At 37.4% G+C, this 27,433-nt stretch overlaps 1 protein-coding gene across 5 annotated transcripts in view; it reads right to left on the bottom strand.

Moving 5' to 3' along the window:
• LOC131431005 (insulin-like growth factor-binding protein complex acid labile subunit) overlaps nucleotides 1-27,433 on the bottom strand; it is a 770,466-nt gene that overhangs the window by 525,845 nt on the left and 217,188 nt on the right. The window lies entirely within an intron of this gene.

Below are 27,433 nucleotides of genomic sequence, written 5' to 3'. Positions count from 1 at the left end.
TACTTTTGCGTAGCGTAGAAAGTACAATAATATACAAATAGATTTGCTAGAAACCAACCTCTCGCATATTCCGAAAAATATAATTCCTGGTATTAGCAACAAATGATAATTAGATCGAACAGCAGCCATTACATGTACAATGAATATCAACACAGAACATTTCCGTTAACAGGCTCCCCGACCGGAACAGTATATGTTTCCCCGTATATGTAAAATTCCGGATTGTGTGTGCGATGTCACACTGGGTATGCTCACATGTTTTCGGTTGATCGGCCACCAAACCCCCAAGCGAATTGATTCTTTGATCATTGCGATGCCGTTGGCGTCCATAACTTGTACTATACACCCTATGAAAATGGATACACAGCGACAGTTATGAAACAGAACAGTATTATATTTGCCCTTTCGTTCCGTATGTCGTGCGGAGTAACAAGCAATTCAGTACTCCAGCACCCCGTTGCCTGAAACCGGATCGTTGAGCTGCGTCCTTTGCTAATGGAGCCAAGCTGATCGAATGCGCGACCAAGTGTGTACCCAATACCAATCATACTACCGTGATTGGATCGGAGGATGCCATGCCAAACGAAAAGTAGTCAATCCAATGATGGCGCTTCGGAAAACGAATAGTGCAGTCCTGATAATGGCATGATTATGCAGGGCAAAGTAATTGATCGGGGTGAGAACAAATTTGATTATTGCTGATCCGGTTTCAGTCGGTACTCACTGTGTCAGATAACAAATCGTCGGAGGAAGTGACTGAATGGAGAATGAATGCATTAATATTTGATTACATTGCGACGGGAAGTTCAGGTTGAATGATTCAATTGAAAATTCGATTGGAAGCACGGATGCAGCTTCCGACCCCGCTCAACTGAACAAGTTTGTTTTCAATTTATGGTAGTTTCGAAACATTAAGTACTTACTAGTTCTGGTGACATAATTTAAGGTAGCTTGAGGATTTAAAATACGGTAAAAATACAGCCATTGTTTTTGTTGCTTACGAATGGACTTGAGTATATAAGGCAGAAGGAAACAAGGACAATAGCACGACGATACTTTGGTTAAAATGTTAGCTTTTGTTAATTGTACGTTTTTAAACTGTGGAACCATTAAGTGGTTGTGATTTTTATCAAGAGAAATATAATCCTGGTTATCGAAATTACTCACTTATTTGTATGTCTCATACATAATTTCTCTGCCACATAACCGAAGCTGAGGTGGAGCAACTGTCAACAGCAGCACAAACACGTTTCTCACTTCAACAAAAGAGAATATCAATGCCAACGTCACTAGTTCCCCTACGGCAGGCCCGTACCCAGGATTTCGTTTCGTGAGGGGCCGGTTGACTTTTCTAATTTCGGATGCACAAAAAAAAAACCTGTTTTAATCCACCTAGTGGTGTAATGATGCCTTTCTCATATCAATCATACCATCATTATAATACTGTGGTATTCTTAAAAATAATTTTCTTCGATTCCTAAAAAGAATAACCGAAATCGGTTTGTTTGACCAGCTACTGATAAAAACTATTGAATGGAGAAGATTTGAAGTCGATTTAGAAAACTTTTTACGGCTTTTCGCCCTTTTTAGTGATGGTATACAATTTTTAACCCACTTTACCTTATATTTCCGGATCCGGAAGTTGGATCCGCTTGAAATTCGGGAATTACGTATGGGACCACAGGACCTTTCATTTGAACCTAAGTTTATGAAAATCGGTCGCCCCATCTATGAGAAAAGCTAGAAAACATATTTTCATTTTTTACACATTTTACCCCATAACTCCGGAACCGGAAGTCGGATCCAAACAATATTCAGGAATTTTGTATGGGACTACAAGACCTTTCATTTGAACCCAAGTTTGTGAAAATCGGTTCAGCAATCTCTGAGAAAAGTTAGTGCACTTATTTTCACAATTTTTTGCACATTTTACCCCATAATTCCGGAACCGGAAGTCGGATTCAAATAATATTCAGGAATTTTGTATGGGACCACAAGACCTTGCATTTGAATCTAAGTTTGTGAAAATCGGTTCAGCCATCTCCGAGAAAAGTTAGTGCAAAAAAACGTTACATACACACATACACACACACAGACATTTTGCGTACTCGACGAACTGAGTCGAATGGTATATGACACTCGGCCCTCCGGACCTTGGTTCAAAAGTCGGTTTTCACAGTGATTGCATAACCTTTCTGTATGAGAAAGGCAAAAAATAGTGCAAAAAACGTCGGAATGGAGCTCACACCGATTTCACAGCTATTGCTTGGTTTATTTCACTAACTTATAGGTGTTTTTATCCCGTATGATATTTTATTTCCTCGAGATCTAGGTCCAATTTTATGTTTCTTCATTGACTTCTATTAAAGTCAAAGGAGTTTTTGTTTGGCAGAGTCAGTAAGTTGATGAGGGCACAGTGATTCTCTTAACGTGGCAATTGAACACGATTCAGTCAAGACCGACATGAATATGAGCCCAAATTGTAACTTCGTATTCAAGAATACTGCACACTAGTGAAATATAATGTTTATTGAAACGATAAATATCATAAAAATTTGCGCAAAGGCAGGCAGAATTCGCGATCGAAAATGATGCTCGCGTTTTTTTACAGACTGAACTCCCCCAACTTCCTGATGGGTTCTACCTCTCCCTGTTTGCCGATAATTCAGCTATTATGGTCAAATGCAGATTCACAAGAGGTGCTACCAAAAGGCTACAAGAGTGTCTGAACAGCTTCCAAGATGATGCTTCTACTTGGAAAATTAAGCTAAATGCCACTAAAACGCAAACTATTATTTTTCCATACAGTCATTCTCCAAGTCTCAAGCCGTCAGATGACTGTTAGATAGTCATGGAAAACACGCCTATCGAATCGAGTAATTTATGTAGGTCTGACTTTTGACCAAAAATTGCTCTTCCGTTTTCATCTCGAAAAAATGAAAACAAAATGCAATAAAATAGTTCGATCACTCTATCCCTTGCTCAATAGAAACTCCAAAATGTGCTTAGAAAACAAATTAGCAGTCTACAAACAAATAAAATTGCCTGTTATTTGTTACGCGGCTCCAATATGACAATCGGTAGCGATGTTATATAAAAACAGATTGCAGGTGTTTCAAAATAGAACGTTTCGCATGACCATATGCCACAAGAACAAATGTTTTACACAGTTTATCTAAACTTCGAACCATTGATCAAACAATAACTGAATCATGTTATAAATTTAGACAGAACTGTATCCATTCGGAATATGAAGTAATTAATTTACTTTTTACGTAGATATTTCTAGGATTAGGTTAGTTTGTAAGTAGTTTTAAGAAATCAGCAAAATCAACACTTGCTTCCTAGCAATACTATTACAGCATATGCAAAATACAATAAATCAGAACTAATGACACAAACTGGAACAAAGATGAAAAGAAACACTGTATCACTTAGTTTGTAAACTATTGTAAAACTACGAAAAACTTAGAATAAAGATTACATTAAACGACAAAAAAAACTAACGTTTCAGTCCTACGCGTAGCATGCTACAGGTAGGTTGTTGCTAGATAGCAAGACAAAAAGTGCCATAGAACGATTTGAAGCTTTAATTGGTATGCTCTGATCTTGTGTCATGCAAGCTCGAATGAAATTCTATGTTATGTCGTTTGGCCTGAGAAATTGACAACTACCCCAGGATAAATTTTGAGTGCAATTAACTTCTAACTTATATAAGATGAACTCGATTGATAATGAGAAAAAGTTTATCGCTTCACACGAAATCGAAGAATGCTAGAGAAACTTGACGCTATAAAAATAACTACTTGCATACAAATTTGTACACAACCTTGGCGAAGAGAAGCTTTAATAGGTATCAAAATCGTATCGCAAGTCAAAGATATAATTGCATACATTTGGGATATTGGTGTAATTTCGTCGGCTACAACAAACAAACAATGGTTGGTTTTGGTACTTAATCAAGATCAATGTAAACAGACTCTCGTGCAATTGCGGATTCAAAAGTGTGACGATTGATTAAAAATATCGATCATTAGAAATTTTGGTTGCCTTGTTCCACATCAATGGCTCGAACAACCCCATGGGGCTGATCTTTGTAGTTTTTATTTAAAATCAGATTTCAATCAACCTTGCTGTACATGAAGACTTTGTAACAAAAAAATCACTTTGCATACTTTGTTTCTCCAAAAATGATCCAGACTGTGTTTTGAAAAGGGGCAAACTTTTTCTACCATTTTGACCATCAAATTTAAACCCTCATTTGTCTTAAAAGATACTGTGCAATTTCATCCAGATCCGACTTCCGGTTCCGAAATTATGGGGCAATGAGTATCAAAACTTGCAAACTGTCATACAAAATCGGTACGCATCGGTACATGCTGATACGGAAGAAGAAGAAAACGCACCCGCCTAGCACACAGCGTGCTTTGTTCAATTTTGTATAGCGTGCAAGGTTGCCTTTTTTAAATCTATATTAACTTGACATAACAGTTTACAAATTGAAAAGGTTATGGTAGTTCACACCCAAGAAATTCTATTCAAGTTTGTAAAATAAAATCTGGACAGAATCTTCTAGTGATAAAAAGCATAAGCTATATGAGAAAGGCATCATTACACCACTAGGTGGATTGAAAAACGGTTTTTTTTTAAATGGCTGTAGTCGAAAAATAACGAATCCTACAAAAAAGTGTTACACGAGTCGTTTTTACAAAATTAGTCAAGTTTTTGAATAAAAATATTTAAAAAAAAATTCTAATTGACTTATACACTAAAAATCGATTTTGAAAATTTAATTCGATTTGAAAAAAAAATCCGATTTTGATTTGGATTTTGTTACAAGATAGGTGATTATGTTTCCTACCTATAATCAAAAATTAAACTTGGGCACTGTTAAGCAAAAAAAAGTTATTTGAAAAGAACTTTTCCTTGTCCAAACTGAATTTTTTTTCAATGTAATTTTTCGAAAACTAAACCAATGAAAGTCACTATTATCTTAGAATTCAATAAAACTCAGTTTGTGAGTAGATATTGTCTAATATAGAAACTAAGTATATTTTTATTAAGCAAGAGTGCCATTGAAAAGAGTTTTGTAGACAATAACTATATGGCAACTCCTCCACCGGCAATCACTACACGTCGTATCGCAACTCTATCTTCACTTTCTGCGTAGCCCTGATTTAAATTTTGTTTTTATCTCTTTCGCTGTCTGTCTGCCTATGTGTTTTCACACGCAGGGTAGTACAGAGGGGTCTCGTATAACGCGGTACACCGGGGGCGTGAAAAGCGAATCCGCGATAAACGGGACCCAGAGCATATGGGATTTTGACTGATTGGGGCTGTGAACGATTATCTCGCTTCGGTCGACAGATAGAGCTATACAGTCTTCGGCAAACTTGTTGTAGATACTTAGACCAACAATTTGGTGTAGTTTGACCGACAATTTGTTGAGAACTGCTTCGCCAGGGGCGCTTTAAAAAGAGCATGAAATAATTCATATGGTCACAATAGAAAAACAGTTTGTACGTGAAATATCACGAATATTTTACTTTCGGTGGTGTCGGTGTTTTCGGAAAGAATATTCCGGAGGTCAGAACAGATCAAATGATGTAAACATAATTGAAATTTCTCGCATAGCTGACTCTAGTGTGCAATTCAGCGTTCGAAATTCCTGCAACTCAAAATCATGTTGTCTTATTAAGATGGTTTCTTCGAGAAGGTGTTTTAAGGTTCTAATACCTATTGAACGATTGATGAAACAGTTCATATTGTATCTACAATGTGATCTTCTGTAATTGAATACCATACATGTTTATGAGAGTGATTTTATCGATCAGTTTTTGAATAAGTTGATGAAGGAGAGACAGATTTTAAACTGTTTTTCTAGGCGTTAGTGAGTTACTAAAGTATTAAGATGAATAAGCGACATCTGAAATCTGAGGAACTTGATAGAGTGAAATCTCGAATTAATACTTAATGTTTTGATTATTTATACAATTATATATAATGTTAAGTACATAAAATGTGACATATAGTGCTCATATAGTTTCATTTTGTTTTTTATTTGAATTAAACCTTTTTATTGAACAGGGAAAAGCCCAATGGAGCGAAAATTTCATAGTCACACTCTTCATCAGGCAGTAAATCTCTAAATTCAGTTTTTGTAACAAGTGCGGATAACCAATTCGAAATTGTAACAAAAGCTGCTACGTAAACGACCAAAGACATATTTCGGTGAACTGATAAAAAGGTAAAAATCGAGAAATTTATAACACTCCTGATAGCTGGAAAGTTTGTAGGAATCACTGCAAGGAAAACAACGAAAAGCAAACCGAAAAAGTTTATTCTGAATGGCTTCGACGCGGTGGATGTCGAGTTAACAATAAAGAGCCAAAAAGACAGTATCATTTTCAAGAATTGCAAAACAGTTCACAATATAGTGCCTTTAGGCAATACATGTTTTAAAGGTCTTTGTGATACTAAATGTAAACCCTAGTACTTCGAAAATTATGCATTTGATGTTATCCTCAAAATTAAGTTTTGTTTACAACAGGGCTCACAAATCCTCTACGGTCGTATTCCGTTTGAAAAAATTTCGGGAAACGATATTGTCGTATTCGTATTGTTGAGCGTTTGCGATAGAAAGAATTTACGAATTATTTTGATGCATACAAAACCATTCTATTGAGACCGCATCAATCGGAGAAAAAAATCGAACTGTTTCTGCGGGAATTTAGTATTACCCAGATCTTTGAAAGGATTAATTAATTTAAATTCATTGGCTAATGTTAGTTTTAGGAATTGTTGTGGAAGGTTAAATTTATTTAAATAACAAATAGTATCAAAAATAGTCGAAAATGAAGATATTATTCAAATTAAGTAAGTTATATTTGTGGTTAGATTTGTTCACTCTGATCGTTCTTCCATTCAATCAATAAGTTCTTTAGTTGTGTATTAGATTGTCTAAGGATGTGTTGCATTTGTTCTCGTCGTTCGATGTTGTTATCCAAAGAACAAAAGTTCTCCAATTCGTTGAGTAGCAAAATTTTGAAGTTGATTTCTTTAGCGCTTGGTTGTGGAATAATAATATCGTCTATATCATCTGTATCTGCGTAACATCAGCGACAATTTCTTCTGCCGTAATCAATTTATCAGCGATGATGTCATCAATTTCCTCACGAGAAAGATGTTCAGCACCCATCTTTTCACCGAAATCCTTAATTTAAGAAATAATTCTTTCGTTCTCAATATCATCGATTTGTGTACCAGGCTAAAAAAAAAAGATGGAAGTAGTTTTTTCTAGCAATTTTTCAGCGTTGATGACTTAATTTGAACTAAAACTGATTGAATGCAATCAAAGCAATTATTATGTTGCGATTTAAGCAAAATTGTTCTAACTCGAGAATGAAACAGTTTTGCACCCAATCTTGGATAATTTCTCAAGTCATCCAGCCTTCTTTATTGCTCCGGTAGTGTACTTGGAGATTCGAACGCTACAAATTTTTTAAAGCACATGGATTAGCTACATTTTTAACACTCCAAATACCAAGCCTGAACAAAGTTGGAACGGTAACTTCGAACTGTCATAGCTCAGCTGTTTTTCAATGAATCTCAATAAATTTTACACCCTCGAATTTTGTGAAGTTCGTAAATTGATTCAAAAACTTTGTAGCAGACGATTGGTAAAGGAAAACCAATGAAAATTTGATTTTTCCCGTTCCAGATATTTTTCACACGCCCAAAATGCCCTATCTGTTTAATTTCTACTGGATGGTTAGAAAGGTAGCTACAACGTATTTATAGGAATCAATTTCACGTCTCTAATACAACCTAATGAAACGAAAGAAAGAATCTATGATCGTTCTCTCTGTTGCACTGTAGTTGTTTTTATATTCTAGATTTCAACGCGACTCAACTAGTATGCAAGAAAGTAATTCTGCAGAAACACACTAACACAATTACGATAGCGTCGCGTAAAATGTATGCTTAGTGGATTTGCTAGAGAATCGCACAGCTATTTTAGCAAACCGAAAAATTCAGAAAACTATATAGAAACCGCATGTTTCTAAACTTGAGAAATTCCATAAAAGTAATCTTATTTCTTACCAAGTTCCAAGTATAAATCACGAAACAAACAAATATAATTTTCTCAAAAAACCTTTTTTTCGAATACTAAACTACTGTTCCCATTATCGAATATTTTTTGATAAACCAAGCAATGTTGAGGAAGAAACACTGCTCCTAAATTATCACACACAAGCTTTTATCAATCTTCTAACCAGTTTGTAAACCCTCGAAAAAACGATCTTAATAAATCAAAATAAATCAAGATTACAGGAATTTCCAACCCAGAATTGCACACCAGCGTCACCATGTGAGAAAAAATTTTACTGTTCACACTATTTAATCTGTTTTTACCTCCTCTACTTTTTTCCGAAAACACCGCCCATCTATATCATCAGGTTTTAGAGATATCACATAATAAATTTTATATTGTAAGATTGTGATCACACAAGCGCCATTCTATGGGCAAGTTCTCAACTAACATAGTTTTCATAATGTAAACTATAACATTCCTTACAACTTTCCAACAAACAAAACCGCTCTATATCTTTTAGTTTTTCTATAAGAACATAATTCTGATAATTGATATTTGTATTCAAGCACACTAGCTACATCTGATGGGTTAAGTCCGAGTTAATACTTTTGCTGTTTGACATACTCCCAAATTCCCGCATTCTTCAAAATACTATAATTTGCGAGTTACTTGAAGCTCAAATCGTTTTGTCTGTACTAAGCGAATGATTTATATCATTCAAAGCGCTCCAAGTGGAGCAGTTCTCAACTAATTGTCTGTCAAACTACACTAAATTGTTGGTCTAAGTATCTACAACAAATTTGCCGAAAATTGTGTGGCTCTATCTGTCGACCGAAGCGAGATAACCGTTCACAGCCCCAATCAGTCGAAATCCCATATGCTCTGGGTCCCGTTTATCGCGGTTATCCGGCAATAACGAATCCGGCAACAACGAATACCGGCAAAACCGAATCCGCGTTGTACGAGACCCCACTGTATATTTTTTGTGATGCAATGTGAGTTCGTACACGCTTTGTTTCATATACTTTTTTGATGAGGAAAACAAAACGAAATATTTACAATGCTCTCTCCGAACTTTGAAAAGCTGTGTGAAATAAGTCATTAATTTTTATTCAACCTTTTGGTTATTTGGAAAAGTGTTCACAACTTCCTATCTCATGAAGGTTCTTTGATAACATTTAGCTAATGAAAGGTCATCGAATAAATACTCTCTCGTGCACGAAATAACGACGACTCATCAGAGGGGCTCTTTAGCAATGACTAAATTCCAAGCGTAACCCCGCGATTGGAGGAAAAACATTTGAAATTTAAAATATTTTCTCCAGTAAACCGTCCCACGAACGAAAAACGGTCACGTTTGATCCTCAAGTGCTCCCAGCAATTGCAAGAACGCGAGACACCAGAAAGAAGACATATCAGATGCGAGAAAAACATTTAACAAAAACCGTTTCAGTGCAGTATTTTGTTTTGCAAAACGAAAATAAATTGTTTCACCATGACAGGGGTGGGCACAGTTTTTTTTCTAGTGTTCTGCAGAAACACTTTAGCTAAAAATGCAGGCTAGGTTCCAAGCAAAAATGAAAACAGTTTTCCATTTCGGACACATCATTATAAATCAAGAGCGAATGTTTTGTTCCACTGTACTGGCAGGGAATGGGAACTGGAAGCCTCATGGACATCATTAGCAGTAACTGGCAATACGTTACATATAACACATTTTTCAGCTCCGAAGCCAGTGCAGCTTCGCCATTCTTCGCCAGCAAAGGAATCTCTGCAGGGATGCATTTTCCAGCTGTTATCATATGGGTACATGAAATCCACACTCTCACAGAAATCACTTAATCATCATTCCACCGCCGCTGCCGACCGGCCGACCGAACGATCGGTCTTGGAATGATCCCCTTTTTCACGGAGAGGTATTTTGGCTTACTGCCAGCCGGCATCAGTGGAGTGTGCCGCCCCGTTTGACAGCCCCATCGGTGTTCGTTGGATTCCACACTCACACAAAGTTCCAGTCGACCAGGCCACAAAAGCGTACGATAGTGTTTCTCATTGTTGTGTTGCTTTGAAGCTGCATAAACTGCACATACATATATCCATTCGGAGGAGTTTTACTTTCGAGCTAGGATAGGATGATAGTTCGGGAAAAGTCCTACTGGGCGTAGCGCCACTTACCGTCATACGTCCTGAAAAAGCTATCACGTTCGTCATCGCCGTTTTTAAGGAATCTCGATTCTCGGGAGTAAAATGGGTCATAATCATGGTGTGATAGTCCTCGTCGCGGCTTCTAACAGCATGGAGCCGTAGTAGATTCATTGCAAATGGTTCTACGGGAGCTGCTGAGCTGTGACTGGGGACGTTTCAACTGTGTCTGATCGCTTTTTTCGCTTTATTTTTTTGATGGCTCCTAGAGTGCTTGTGAAATGATTTTGAATTGCTCGAATAATGTAACAGAATGTACGAAACGGTCATAAAAGTGGTCGAGTGGGCAATGAACAGTGCAAAAAGAATCTGCTGTTTTCGATGTTCTCCGCTCGACTCCGTCGGACTAGGACCAAACACGCTGAGCACCAACATTTCAGCCAGTCAAGTAAAATAAAGAAAAGCTACTTTCTCGGCTCGGATAAAGATCATCGTTTCCACTTTCATTGTCTGTAATGGGCCATTCGATGAAGAAAGACTTTATGAATGGGCACCACTTGACCCAGTCAGCCGACCGGCACACTCCGCACGTCAAATGTTCATAATAACGACGGCACCTATAGAATTCATTCTAATTCGACGCATTATTCATAACCCACTTCCTAAGATTTAATTTCTTGTGAGCATTTCGGTGCGCTATTCCTCGCAGCTGTTCTTCTCCAAGACGCCGAGAACCCTTCCTTTTGTGAGTGAGCACGTGTGCTTCCGGGCGCGTAACAAAGCGCGTCGTTGCGCCGACTTTCATACATACATACATACTTCGTAACGCTAGGTGCTAGTGCTATTAGCCGCATACAGCGCAGAACAAATAATCGCTTCCGGCGGCGGTGAATATTTAACGGATGTAAGACGTCCGAAGCCAGGTCGCTCGTTCCCGGGAGCGCACCACTGCTGGGACATTCCGTCACTTCGGTGACGATGTGTTTGCACCTGTTTTCTGCCTTTGTGGTGTTCGGAGTATATTTAAAACGAATGTCTTTTGTTGTGTTCTAATTAAATTCACTGGGTAAAAACATCGTAAAGTCATGAATTTCGGTGTTTTCTTACAATGCATGTTATTTTTAATAGAAAACATCAGCATACATTTTGAACAGAAATAAAAATATTTCTGATCAATTTACTGTCCTTCAACGTCTTTTGTTTTCGATTTTTTGTTTTTTACTCTTTTGGATAGATAAATGTGTAAGTTACCGAACATAATTTTTTCTTCACTTTTTGAGAAAAATATTAAACGCGTTTTTCTGAAAAACCGATTTTTCGAAGTCCATAAACACGATTCTGCAAATTCTACTAACCGATTCTTCTCAAACTTGGAAATACATTCTTCCTCCTACGTTTTTGAAATTTTACCATTTTCATATTATGGTAATTTTTCACCTCGAAATTGGGGAAAATTTAGCGTAAGATCGCGCTTCTTTACTTAAAAATGCCACGAATTGTAAAAAAAATCAAAATAATAACTTGAGAACGACGAAGGGGGGGTTGAAATAACTCTTTTTTAAGGAATTGACATGGTCTGATCAAGCTAAATCACATTGAAGGAATCCAGGCAAAGTGTAATAAATATATTAAATGTTTATATCCTCTTATAAACAGAAATTCTAAGCTCTGTCTAAAAAACAAATTGTTAGTTTATAAACAAATTTTCAGACCAGCCATGCTTTATGCAGTACCAATTTGGTCAAGTTCTTGTTCCACCAGGAAGAAAACGCTTCAAAGGATTCAGAATAAAATTTTGAAAATGATTTTGAGGCGTCCTCCCTGGTTTAGTACAAATGAGTTACACAGACTCACAAATATAGAACCATTAGATGTAATGTCACATAATATTATAAGCAAATTCCGACAAAAATCGATGCAATCTTCAATTGAATCGATTCGCTCTCTGTATTAGTTAGTAAGTTAGTATATAAGTTCCTTTTCCCCATTACACAATACAAGTAGGTTTAGAATTTTCCCTACACAAAAATCTCAGAATTGCGGAAGCAAATAATGTCCTCATGGTAATAACCAAATCATATATATAATAGGGCTGAAAAGTCACCACTTGTGGCTGAGCACCCAATTTAAATCTTAATAATTTAATTTTAACTCATATTCCAATAAATAGTTATTTAAAAAAAATTTAAAAAAACTCTCTTTTAAAGTAAATTTAAGAACTCTCATCCAAGTCAGTCGATAAAACAAAACCGTGCCGAACACGGAAGAACCCAAGTACAGTATTGTGTAGTGAACAATAGAACGACCTCGAAATGAGTGAACCATACGAACAAAAGCTACCGCCGACACGAAAAAATACAATTGTTGTTGACTTCAGGTAGTGCAAAATTCGACCTTCGATACGAGAACTTGAAGGTTTGCTTAAGGTGCAAATGCATCTTGACATTAAACGTGTACATTTACTTCAATGCAATAAGACCAATAATGTTATTTACATCCAGTTTTATAAAGAGTTGGATGCAATTCAACTCGCAAAAGACAATAACAATGTGCACTATGTGTAGCACGAGAACATTGAATACAACATTCCAGTATATATGGATGATAGTGCTATAGAAGTGCGTGTGCATGATCTTCACTCAAGCGTCTCCGACTCTTATATTCACAAAACTATGTCCCAATACGGAGAGATTCTCTCTATCGAAAAAGAAAAGTGGAAGAATTTTTTCTCCGGTATTCTAAATGGCGTACGTTTGTTACGCATACACTTCAGGAGGCCTATACCTTCTTATGTGATTTTCGGTCAAGATACAAGAATTCCGTGCAAATCACTTGTTACCTATGACAATCAGATGGCCACATGTCAATATTGCCAAAAAGCTGTTCACTACGGTAAGCCATGTGATAAACTGGACAAGGAGACAACTACACCAAAGGACAACGGTGCTTCCTTCACACAAACCCCAACCAACCCCAGTACACCTGTGACAGTCGCCAACAACAATGAAGCATTCCCTTCAACGAAACCATCAGTATCCTCTATAGAACAAAGTACACCAGCTGCAGTTTACAACTTACCCTCCAACCAACCAGCAATTGCAACCAATGTACAACAAGGTGCATCTACAGCAACTAGCAACGAAAGGAAGACGGAAATCGACAACAATACCATCGATTCGGCAATGGATGACGAGACGAACCACGAACGAAGTGCCCCTCAATCCTCGCAGGAGGGAAATGGAAGCTCCTCTCCCCCTAGAAAAAAGGTAACAACGAGATCTAACTCAAAAAAAATTATTTAATAAATCGGTTCAATCGGCCACGTAAAGCTTGTAAGCAAATAGGCCTGAATAAAAACTATCTTTTAAATAAAAAGAACATTTTTGATTTCAGATAATTCTACGCCGTTATCGGGTTCACCGCCCAACGTGGTTCTCAAAGGAGGTTTTGGGGAATGTTCTGTTACCGCCATTTTTTTTTCAATATTTATATACGGAAATTTAATTAAATATTCTATAAATGACGCTTTATAGTGAAACAAATGGTTGAGTAAATTTGATTAAGCTGTTTCTTCGTAAAAAAAAACCTGTTTTAATCCACCTGGAGGTGTACTGATGCCTTTCTCATATTACTGAGCGATTCCAGGGATGAATCGACGAAAAAGAGACAAAATCAGAATCGGCACATGGCTTCAGAATGCCAAACCATAAGTTTTGAGAGGTTTATCCGACGCTCGACTGATTTTTGAAAAGGGCGTATGTATTTTTGCATTTCACCAAAATTACCTTTTTCAAAGCATTGTAACTCGGAAACCGTTAATTGTACAAAAATGGCGTTCAGGAAGAAGTTGTATGGAATCGATTGGGCACTCTAAAAAAATATGCACTTAAAAAAATTTTTGATTTTTTTTCTCAATAATTACAAAATAATCAGAAAAAGCATGGTTTTAATTTTTTTTAATAATTTTTATTTAAAAGCTGTTATTAAAACCTACAGATTGATGGCTATCCCATCCGTGCCTTCTGAAAAATGAAGAAGTTACAGCTAAAATAGTTTACGGGTGCATGCAAATGATCAAGTTCTTCTCGTTGTAATTCGGAAACCGTTAATCGTACAAAAATGGCGTCCAGGAAGAAATTGTATGGTACACTGAAAAAAAAAGATTTTTTTTCTCAATAATTTCTAAATGAACCAAAAAAATTAATCTTAATTAAAGCAATCTGAGACAGACAGGAGAAATTGTAATTATTTGCGATTTTCAGAAAATTTTTGATTTGTGTTTCAGGATGCTGCTCGAAGCCGCTATTGGAGCAATGATCAAGCAACCATTCATCCGTTTGAAATTTATCATAGAGAATCAGAAAAGCTTAACCATTTGAGTTTCATTGTGATTTCAGAGAGTGCTTAAACACGATACCATCGCGGTTCAAGTGTTTATTTCACACATAATGTCATTTTTTTTTTTTAATTATAGAGGTTTTAACCTCAAGGTCATTCACCTCTTCGGGCCAGGAAAGCTTTCTGACCCTATGTGCGGGGCTGGGGATCGAACCCAGGTGGGCTGCGTGATAGGCATCGACTTACTCATCACGCTATACCCGTCCCCTTAATGTCATTTTTGAAAGACAAAATTCAAATCAAAAAAGCAATATTTATGTCTGACGGAGCTGCCTCGCAGTACAAAACAGAAAAAAAAATTGCAAGTCTCTGTAAATTCAAATTAATGTATAACATTGATGCTGAGTGGCATTTTTTTGCAACTTCTCATGGTAAAGGACCATGTGATGCATTCGGGGGTAATTTAAAGCGAATGGCACGACGTTAAAGCTTGGCTAAACTACATGAACATCCAATCACAACTGCAAAACAATTATATGAATGGGCAGAGCAGAGACGTCGAGATGCATTCACGACCATGTCTTTTTGTTACGTGTCACAAGAAGAATATGAACGGAGTGGTACTTTTAGAAGAAAGGATATCATGAACAAATTTATTGCCTTTAACCTGTAGAATAATATTCTACTGTTTAAATGATTATCTTTCAACGAGAACTTGAAATTTCGAATATGTCTGTAAATTGTTTTAGCTGTAACTTCTTCATTTTTCAGAAGGTACGGATGGGATAGCCATCAATCTGTAGGTTTTAATAACAGCTTTAGAATAAAAATTATTAACAAAATAAAGCAATGCTTTGTTTTTATTTAACTTTTTTGGATTATTTTGTAATTATTGAGAAAAAAATCAAAAAAATTTTCAGTGCATATTTTTTTTAGAGTGCCCAATCGATTCCCTACGACTTCTTCCTGAACGCCATTTTTGTACAATTAACGGTTTCCGAGTTACAACGATTTGAAAAGGGCAATTTTGGTGAAATGCAAAAATACATACGCCCTTTTTAAAAATCAGTCGTGAGTCGGATTGACCTCTCCATCGGCTCAAAACTTATGGTTTGCCATACTGAAGCCATGTGCAAAGTTTCATCCAAATCGAAGAAGGTCAAGTCTGATGATCTGCTGAGCATTTCTGGAATTGCTCTTATATATTCAAGTATATCACTAGAAGATTCTGGGAAGAATTTTTTTTTTAATCTTGAGTAAAATAAGAAACTTTCTTTGGGTATGAACTAACATAACCTTTTCGATTTGTAAACAGTTATGTCAAGTTAGTAAGAATTTTTCTTTATTTTGCATCGTCGCACTAAACGATTAAACACACTTCACCCTTTAGTTCTGGAACCGGAAGTCGGATTCGGATGAAATTAAACAGCAACCTAAGGAGTGTATCGAAAATAAGCTATCCACAGAATTTTCTCTCAAATTATGATAAAAAACGATATTTTATTCAAACTAAAACTTGATCCTTTATTGTACCAGGTTAAACTTGAGCATAAAGAAAGCCGGATGAAATATAAGCTATTCCTTCACGAGTTTTCGAACTTTTAATCGAACGCTCTTCATCAAGTTCCGGACAAGTGTTGCATCGCATTTTTTGGACGCTTGAGTCCAATTTTTTTTGATATCCTGCATGTTCCCAGCTGCCTAACCAGTCTTCTTGAAGACCCTCTTCACGATTGCCCAGTAACGTTCGATGGGTTGAAGCTGAGGGCAATTTGGTGGATTGATATTTTTCTCAACGAAATTTATACCCTTTTCCGCAGGCCAATTGAGAGTGGCATAGTGAGCCGACGCTGAATCCGGTCAAAACAGTGAAGGTGTACTATGATTCTTATATAAAGGCAGCAATCTCTTCTGGAGACACTCAGATCGATAGATTTCTGCATTTATAGTTCCGGTAGTGTAAAAAATGGTTGACTTCAAACCACAGGAACATATTGCTTGCCATACCAGTATTTTGAGTCCTCCTTTACATAAGTCTCATCGTCCATAAAAACGAATGCATCCGGACACTGCAAAAGACACGAATACAATTTCCGGGCTCTTGTTGCCGCTCGCTTTTTCTGTTCTACACTTTGTTTCGAGATTTTCTGCTTCTTGTAGGTCTTCAGGTGATTTCGCCTCTTGATACGCTGGCTCATTCCGACTCTCGTTCCTACTTTTTTGGCCAAATCACGTAGCTCATTCAAAAAATAGTGTTCCCCAAACTTATTAATGATGGTTTTAACACTGGCATAATGAATTCCAAACCGCTTCGTCAATTTTCGCATAGTGATACCCTTCTCACTTAGCCATGTGTCCAGAACCTTAATATTCACTTCCTTTTCAATACGCGACATTTTGAAAACGCAGAATTTCAACCGTACAAACAAGTAAATAAACGAAAGCTGACAGCCCAACGCACAGCATGCTGTGATCTGAGCATTAAAACCATCACAAATACATGCGTACAACAAAAATGTATGTGGATAGCTTATTTTCGATACACTCCTTATGACAGTTCCTATAGACTTATATTTGAGCTTGTTTGTGGAAAGCGATCAAATCATCTTTGAGAAAAGAGAGTGAGTCTCGTTTTAAACTTTTTGATCACTATTTCCGGTACTTCTGGAACCAGTATAACCGAAGTCGGTTCGATTAGTAAGTAACTATTATAGCGTATAAGTTGAATCATTTTTCAGCCAAATCTAGAAGAGTTTTACCATTTTTTGCATCGTCGCTCTAAATAACGGTGTGAAATTCAATAGCAACCTATAGGGCAAGGAGATTTTTTATGCTATTAGTGACATTATTTGACACATACTCACACACATACACGCACAGACTCAGCTCGATGAACTATGTCTAACAACATAGAACACTTACCCCTCTGGGCCAATTTCCACTAGTCATTTTGTCAAGTGATTGAATAAAGTTTCTATATGAAAAAGGCAATAAGTGTACTTTTATAGAAAAGCATCGTTATCATGATCTTGTAATAACAAGTAAGTACCGTCGCGTACTAGATTTGCATCGTCATTTTAAATGACGATTTGAATGTTTTGACACTTATCGCCCTATAATTTCGGGGATGAAATTGCACAGTATATCTGAAGACAATGAAAGCTTTAGTTTGAATCATGATTCGTGAAAATCGTTGCTGAGAAACCGAAGTGATTTCCGTTTTTGGAGATTTTCTTCACTAATATCGGTGCTTTCGGAAGCGGAAACCGCAGACTAGTAGTCCCAAGGTAGTTCTATATATTCACTAACCAACAAGATCTGCCAACTAGATGATTTTAGCTGTAAGTTTTATAAAAATGTGTACTTCGTTTCGCTATCACTTGCGAAAAAATACTCATGCAATTAAAAATTTTCACTAATCGCACTTTAATACCAGAACCGGAACTCATATCTGGATAAACTTTTCAATGACTTTTTAAAGAATTTCAAGACCTTTTATTTGCTACTTAGTTTGTGAAAATCGGTTAAGAAATTTCCGAGAAAATTGAGTGCGAATTTTGTCGTGAATACGACTTACTTTACTATGGGGCGTCTTTTCAAAATGTACCCTCTGAGAGAGTGATAAGTTTTTGATCGTGAATATATATTGTTGTATCTAATGAATCAACATAATTCTTGCGACATGCCATCGGAAATATGATCACAATTTTATGATAAAATTTTCAGCTCTGTGACATTCAAATAATTCAAAATTAAACTTTTCTGAAATGTTTGGTATAAACGAGTATCAAAGAGGATAATTCATAAGGCGCGTTTGCCTTTCTCATATTTTTAAAGCTCATATCTCAGTGATCTAAATATCAATAAAATCGGAATTTTTCAATTTAAACGTGTAGAATAAAAGGATTAAAGTATTTCAATAGTACACTATTGAAAAACCAATCTCATTTGATCCATGTCAACACCAGCCAATCAGAACGCGTTCTGAGGAAGAGAACAAAATATTTGCTGCTGTACAACAAATCGTTCGAGGAAAATGTTCCGAACAGTGTTTAATATCGTAGTGAGTTCCACAATTTGGTCCTACTGAAAGGCAGGAATGAATCCCGTACAACATCCGGATAGTTTCTTTCAATGAAATGCAAATCCGAAATGAAATAATCGAAATTAAAATTCTGTATGCGACTATTTTTATAGCCGTTAGGACCGCCCATTAGTGAAAAAGCTACAAACGAAACCACATAAAAAGAAACCTCTTAACAAAAATTGAAACAGTTTGGATTCTATCGCCACTGCGAGCAGATGTGTTTTGTGTCGTTTGCAAAGCTAGTTTCGCTTCCGACAAGAGCGATTACGTCACAGCTGCCAGTCATTAGCATTGGTTAAAAAAAGGGTGGAGAGCATTACACAAAATCAGCCGTTCTAATGGCTCTAAAAGTTTTCTAAAGAACTATTAACATAGGATTTGTTGTTCGCAAATCGAAAGTAATTATCCTCAGTTTAGTGCAAATCAAGAACAGTTTGGTTGGATTTGTGCACTTTTCGCTGTGTGAAATTCACAGTAATCGAGATCAAGTGAAGCCTTCTTTGTTTTTGCGAAAAATGTGAAAAAAGGGAATGCTTGGATAATTCATACAATTGATATTCGGAAGTGTTAAGGAACATGTCAGTCACGACATCCAGTTATGTCTCTGACATTACCCACCCGCCTTTTTAATAAGTTTTCACATATTTCCTTTTAATTCCGGAACCGGAAGTCGGATCCAAATTAAATTCGAGAAAATTATATAAGGCCACAAGACCTTTCATTTGAATCTAAGTTTGTAAAAATCGGTTCAGCCATCTCTGAGAAACGTGTGTGACTATTTATCTTCTTTTTTTCGGTGCATATCACCCTGTAATTTGGGAACCGGAAGCAGGATCAAAAAGAAACTCAGGAGCTTTGTTTGGTACCGTAAGACCTTTCATTTGAATCTTTGTTTGTGAAAATGGCTGAACCATCTCTGAGAAAAGTTAATGACTTTATCTATTAGGACTTTATTTATTAGGAGAGTTGACATCACTGGGAGTGCGATGCGGTGTCCTGGTGCTGCTCACTAAAAAGTATAATTTCAATGTGTTGTTTTATAGGTATAGTTAAAAATTTGGTCGAAATAGATATTTTGAGTTATAGTGCAGGTGTGGCAAGTGTGTGTTTAGTAGTGAAAGTGCTATTTATTGAATAATATTGATCCGCGAAACTAAAAATGCTCAAGCGGCGGAAACTGAGAATTTACCGCCCGAAAATTCAACGATGTTAACCTGTTAACCGATCGAAGCGCCGTCTGCATGTCATTGTCGGTGTTGTCGGATTTCTACGGAATGTGTGAAAGTTTACAAGTCGATCGTGTCATTCAGACTGAAGGTCTAGGGTTGGTCTGTAGCGAACCCATTTGCGAGTGTTTTTATTGAGTATTGAAAATCAGATTTTGTTGAGATCATATTGTTTACCAAAACATATCCGGATCTTTTTCCCTCCCTACTGTAATATGAGCCTTTAACACTAAATCTCCTCACACATTCCGGACCATGTAATATGAATATTTATGACTAAATCTTTCACACACCCCAGACCACACGCACTTAACAAAAACCCGTAAAAGCACGAAAATCTAGAAACCTACATAAAATAAAAACATTACCTACATGAAGGCAACTAAAATATCAACACTTGCACGTTCCGGTGACCCAGCGAAAAAACGCCGTGGTCATAAAATTCGACTACAGAAACAAGGAAGCATCAAGTTTCAAATCGTTATGTCATCGAAGTTAACAGAAAACAAAAACACAACAGACTGTGTCACTTCCCTCTTCTTTACGTCCCTCATGTCCCACAATCGATACAAGTCTACACGACCTAGAATAACAATAACTCAAGAACACACACTAACTCAAACCGACTCACTCACGACAATAACCCAACATGCTATCGCCCTCTTCTTTCCGTATCATACCCGCTCACGCTCATCAAGTAGCTTTACTCACTCTCTTACCCACAAAATATACAATGGCCGACACGATACAACGAGTCCCATTGGTTAAATCCGATTTACATTGCGCTTTCTAACTCCTCCTCCCGGATTCTCAGTGATCCAAATTGTAGAAACTATTTAGCTAGGCTAGGAGAGAATAGACTATATAATTTAAAGAACTGATAAAAATAAAGCAATCTTAATCTCAACCTTAATCAATTCTCACTACTAACAAATCTCCTATCCCGTGATGTTCGTGGAGATACGGTGGTACCCGCGGTCTCTAGAAACAACGAGTATCGGACTAACATTCCTTCCTTTCCCTCAGTAGCACAGCCATTGGTCGTAGCCAGCGTCATTATTGATCATTTAATAACAAGTAAGAAGTGAGTGGGTATGCACAGTGAAAATGATTTGCTTCTTCCAAGCTTCATTTTCTTGGCTCATTGTACATTTCCACTCATTCGGTCAATCACAAAGTGCAACTACGGGCGATCTACTTCAGTTCAGCTCAGCTCAGCGGCGCCTAATCGCAGCTTTTCGAAGGCCAATTCACATCACCATTTCTACTGATTATTCGATTTTCAAAGGTTGTTTGCAGTCCGTCGATTGTTTCGTAGCGCCGTCCTGTTGAACCAAACATTTTTCTTAAATAAATTTCATGAATCAACCTTTCAAATAAATGTATAATAATTGAAAACTATCAAACCGTTTTTTTGTCGACTTACTTTACTATGGGGCGCCTTTTCAAAATTTACCCTGTAGAAGAATGGGCAGAACTTTATCGCGAGTATCTCTTGATGTACTTAACCCAACACCATATTTTTTTCTACAAGCTATCGGAAATATAATCAGGAATTTGTGATTAAATTTTCAACAGCGTCAGATAACCATAAAAACTGAAAAACAAAGTTTTCTAAAACTTTTGGATATAATGAGGAAAATTCATCACGCTTGGTTGCCTTTTTCGCACCCAGACGACGGTTTTTAGGTAGTAAAGCGCATTTCAGTTTCGATTATCTCCTGAACTAGTTTAAAAGGTAAGCTTTGATTGAAAATCATTCATTTCTTCTAGTGCTTCAGACGGAACTGGATGTCGAGGTGAGGTTCTCCCACCAACATTAGTAAGAACAAACCAAATATAAAGCGTGATGCGCTCAGGTCGTGCTTTCATTTGGACTTCGATCGTCAGAAGCAACAGTCGCCAGTAATGAGAGCAAATCTTTTGCGTGGTACAAAACCTCATACGCTCAGGTTGTGCTCTCATTTGGACTTCGGTCGCCAGGAGGAGCAGTCGGCAATGACTGCGCAGACGTTTTGCGTGGTACAAAACCTTAAACGCACAGGCCGCAGAGCCAGTTTCCCTTCAAAGAAGATCGATTGCATCATCCTGCTGCTGGTCGTTTGCATTGGAGAAAAATACAGTGAAAAATGAACAACAATGGGGAACATCATGCAAAACTTTTCTAATGGCTCCAAATGTTATCTAAAGAACTATAAAGATTGCTTCTTTGCAAATCGGTAATTAAAACCATCAGTGTAGTGCAAACTTGGGATAATTTTATTAGCTTTGTGCAATTTCCGCAGTTCAAAATTCGCAACAGTTTTTAATATATTACCATAATTTGGCCTTTATGAATGTCAGAAATTAATCCCGTGCAGCCTTTTGAAAATTTCTTTCACTGAAATATTCAAGTCTAAAATGAAGTAATCGACATCAAAATTCTGTATGTTGCTGTATATTACCAGAAAACATAAATGCAAAGTCAACGGCGAAAATTCCTGGTTTTCTTGCTTGTGAGCAATTCCATTAGAAATCGATTTGGCTCATTCTTTATGATCAAAAGAGACATTTTGCATCATAATTTTGCCATTTTTACTCTAGCCTTTTGAGAAGGGATTAGGCAAAAATTTCTTGAACATTTTCAATAATATATATTTCAGAAACGGTGGATCCGATCGATTTGGTATCTTCTGCAATGTTTTAGTTAATTATAATGAGTATGTAACAAAAATCAGTACTGTTGACAGTTCTTGTTAAAATACTGTTTATTTTAAAAAGGATGAATGATTTTTATTATTTTAAAAAGGATGCGCATTCCAATGGTGACATTGAACTTCATCTTGTAGTACAAAAGTGTAGTTTTCTGTAAAATTATATAACACATGTACTGAAAAGTCCCGGGCCTAACACACAGATGGCACCAAGAATACCAACCTGTGAGACAGCTGTTAAGATTTCATGACATTATATTTATTAGTTTGTGTGTTATTGTGCTAAGAGTGACGCAACTTTCTTTATTTTCAGAACAATGGATCATGGATGGTAAAAATTTCCTTCAAACGAAGCAATGGCTTGAAAAGTGTCATGGAGACTCCGCTCCATCAGAAACAACAATAAAACGCTGGTTTGCTGACTTCAAACGTGGTCGTAAAGGCACCGATGATGCAAAACGCAAGGGACGTCCAAATGAGGCGGTAACCCCAGAAAAAATAGAAAAATTCCACAAAATCGTTTTGAATTATCGAAAAGTGAGGTTGCGTGAGTTAGCTGACGTCGTAAAGATATCAAAAGAAGGCGTTGACTTTAAATTGCATGAGCATTTGACTAAGAAAGCTCTGTTCATAGTGGGTGCCGCTTGTGCTCACTGTTGACCAAAAACGAGAACGTATTGATGATTCTGAGCAGGGTTTGGCCATGTTTAAACGTAACAAACGGAAATTTTTGCGTCGATATGTGACAATGAATGAAACATGGATTCATCTCCGGATTCAAAACGATCGTCATCTGAGTGGACAGGAACTGGTGAACCTCGTCCAACGCGCCCGAAAACACAACAATCGGCTGGAGCGGTCATGGCCTTGGTATTTTGAGATGTTTGTGGTGTAATATTTACCGACTATCTTGAGAAAAGAAGTACCATTCACAATGAATATTATATAGCGTTATTGGAGCGTTTGAAGGCTGAAATTGCAAATAAATTATCGCATATGGCAAATCAAAAAAATTGTTCTGTCAAGACAACGCACCGTGTCACAACTCAATCAAAACAATGGCAAAACTACAACAATTGAACTTCGAATTGCTCCCACATCCACCTTATTCACTAGACTTGGTTCCCAGCGACTGCTGGCTATTCGTAGACCTGTAAAAAAAATCTCGCCGGTAAGAAAATTCGCACGAATGAAGAAGTTATCGCTGAAACTGATGCCTGTTTTGAGGCAAAAGATAAATTGTTCTACAAAAGTGGTATTGTTAGAACGGCGCTGGAATGATTGCTGAATTGCTCTTGATGGAGATTACGATAATGAATAAAGTTAATTTTGAACCAAAAAGTCGCGTTCTCTTTGTTGGGCCTGGGATTTTTCAGCCCATGTGTTATAGCTAAAATCCTATTTCCTGCAAGTTATTTTTTGCATTTTTTAAAAAAGTAGACTGCTTCCTTTTAATTAAATCTTGTGGTATTAAGGGTTTGGTTCAAGTTGGCGGTTCAATGCATAGGACGCTGGTCTTACAAGACAGTTGTCGTATGTTCGAGCCCCGATCTGGAAGGATTCTTAGTGTCAGTAGAATCGTAGTACTAGCCATGCAATGATTCTGTACGCTGTGAATCGGCTGCGTCTGTTGAAACAGAAAGGTCAAATTTCACAAAAGGAATGTAATGCCAAGACTATTCTTTGGTATCAAGTGTCATCGACTTGATTGTAAAAACAAGCGAGGCATAACAGTTCTCAATACCGCCAACGAGGTACATTCTAGAGATCTGTTCAACAGACTGCGTCCATCGACAGAATCTTTTGTCGGCGAATACCAATGCGGTTTTCGAGAAGGACGTTCAATGGCGGACCAGATGTTCACCTTGCGACAAATTCTCGGTAAGTTTCGGGAGTACAACTTGAGAACTCATCATCTGTTTGTAGATTTCAAAGCGGCGTACGACTCAATGAAATGAAACGAATTGTGGCAGATCATGCTAGAACAATCAAGCTATTCTGAGAAAGCTAACTAGACTGATTCGTGCGACGCTAGATGGATCGAAATCAAGTGTCGAGATAGCTCGTACGATATCCGATGCTTTCGTGACGTTAGATGGATTGAAGCAGGGCGACGCGCTCTCAAATTCGTTGTTCGATATAGCGCTCGATGTTGCGGTAAGAAGATCCGGCATACAGAGAAAGGGAATTGCGCTCGACATTGATAACAGATCGGCTGAAAAGTTCGTATCGTTTCTATGAGAGAGCGCCACTAGAATTAAATCCATACCAGTTTCAGTTAGTACCAACCTTCAAAAGATACGTGTATAAATTTGACAGCTGTCTGATTATTAGTTTGTGAGATATTGCATTGTTATTGTGAAAAAAAATGGAAAAAAAGGAATTTCGTGTGTTGATGAAACACTACTTTTTGATGAAAAAAAGTGCCGCCGATACCAAAAAATGGCTTGATGAGTGTTATCCAGACTCTGCACCGGGCGAAGCAACAATTCGTAAGTGGTTTGCAAAATTTCGTACTGGTCATATGAGCACCGAAGACGATGAACGCAGTGGACGTCCAAACGAGGCTGTTACCGATGAAAACGTGAAAATAATCCACAAAATGATTTTCAATGACCGTAAAGTGAAGTGGATCGAGATAGCTGACACCCTAAAGATATCAAAGGAACATGTTGGACATACTATTTACGAATATTTGGATATGAGAAAGCTTTGGGTGCCGCGTGAGCTTACAATCGATCAAAAACAACAACGAATTGATGATTCTGAGCAGTGTTTGGAGCTGTTATATCGAAATAAGCCCGGATTTTTTCGTCGATATATAACAATGGACGAAACATGGCTCCATCACTTCACTCCGGAGTCCAACCGACAGTCAGCTGAGTGGACTGCACGCGATGAACCGAACCCAAAGCGTGGAAAGACTCAACAATCGGCCGGTAAGGTTATGGCGTCTGTATTTTGGGATTCGTATGGTATAATTTTCATCGACTACCTTGAAAAGGGAAAAACCATCAACAGTGACTATTATATAGCATTATTAGAGCGTTTCAAGGACGAAATTTCAAAAAAACGGCCTCATTTGAAGAAGAAAAAAGTTTTGTTTCATCAAGACAATGCACCGTGTCACAAGTCGATGAAAACCATGCTGAAATTGAACGAATTGGGCTTCGAATTGCTCCCTCATCCACCGTATTCTCCAGATTTGGCCCCCAGTGACTTTTTCCTGTTCTCAGACCTCAAGGGAATGCTCGCTGGTAAAAAATTTAGAAGCAATGAAGAGGTAATCGCTGAAACTGAGGCCTATTTTGAGGCAAAGGACAAATCGTACTACAAAAATGGTATCGAAAAGTTGGAAGATCGCTATAATCGCTGTATCGCCTCTGATGGCAATTATGTTGAATAATAAAAACAAGTTTTGGCAAAAAAATGTGTGTTTCTATTAAACGATACGAACTTTTCAGCCGAACTGTTATTATTAGTGTGGATCGTAGAGCAGTGGAAGAGGTTTTTGTGCGCTTCAAGAAAGAAGCTGCGAGAATAGGGTTGGCGATAAACTCTACCAAGACCTAGTACATGGGGGTTGGTAGAGAAAGGGGCAGCCGAAACGGTGTCGGATCCGAGAGGGAGATTGATGAGTTACGATACGAGGTTGTTGACGAGTTCGTATATCATATATAGTTGGCGTCGGTATTGATTAGCATGTAGGAATCAAAGCGGTATACACAACGTGCAACAATTAGTCCTGATCAATAACAAAGTAGCAACACACGGGTGATCTCTAATGCTTATATTGGAGACCGTCATCCCATTCAAATCGGCACGTAATTTGTGAATGACGCGGATATTTTTGGCAAATTGTTTGAAATCTTCTCACTAAATGTTGGACACACAAATTCGGGACCACTGATTGAAATCTCTGCGAACGATTCTTTTTCAAGGTATATGAAACCGCTTCCATAATGAGGTACAATTAATGAACAGGCACGAACTTCTAGATCTAATCTGATGCAACACGTTCTATCCCCTCAAAATGGTCGTGATTTGTTTACAAACATTACCATAATGATAAGCATTATTACGCCTACTTGTTATCTCAATCTGTGCAAGCGGCGAGTGCCGTTTTCTTTTTTTGCTGTCAACCACAATAAATTATCGGCTCAACAGTAATAACGTCAACAACATTCACACAAACGCAACGGCGGTTGTCACTACTGTAAACACATAACCTTCAATCAGAGAGAGAAAAAAAAAAGTGTCAACTAAAGTGAAATTGGTTTCGGTCGTTTTGCTTCGGTTTGCAGTCTTCAGGGACTTCGTTCAGGACCGAAGTTTTTATTAAGGAACGCGCCCACGTTTCACACGTTTTCGGTGTGGCCGATGACGGTGGCATTCGGTTGACACGCGTCCCATGTTTATAAACACCATCAATTCTGTTATTTTTTCTGCTGAAACGGCGACGAACTAATTCTGAATTTTTCCGATTCGAAATTAGCACAAGAGTGTTGTCGTTAAGATATTTGAAAAAGGATATCATCAGCATTGGTGAAAAGAAACATAAAATCGAAGCAAATACGATAAATTTCTGAATTGATATGAAATGGTCGATCCGGACCACGATCGGGAGGAAAGCAACGAAAAAAATACACAAATTACATACAAAGAAAGGATTACTTCGATACAGTCTATTCAGAAGAACTCTTGATTTCATAAACATCCACTCTTTCAACCGAAAATAAAAATGTCAATGATGATTGGGTGGCTCTTTAACATATACAAATTTCTTACCGTCGTGAATCGTTTCTCCGAAACACCCACCCGGATAGAGCTTTCACTTTTTCATGAACATCGC

This window comes from Malaya genurostris, chromosome 2, assembly GCF_030247185.1.
Source record: "Malaya genurostris strain Urasoe2022 chromosome 2, Malgen_1.1, whole genome shotgun sequence".
NCBI classification, from domain to species: Eukaryota; Metazoa; Arthropoda; class Insecta; order Diptera; family Culicidae; genus Malaya; species Malaya genurostris.
This window is presented reverse-complemented; position numbering and strand designations above follow the sequence as displayed.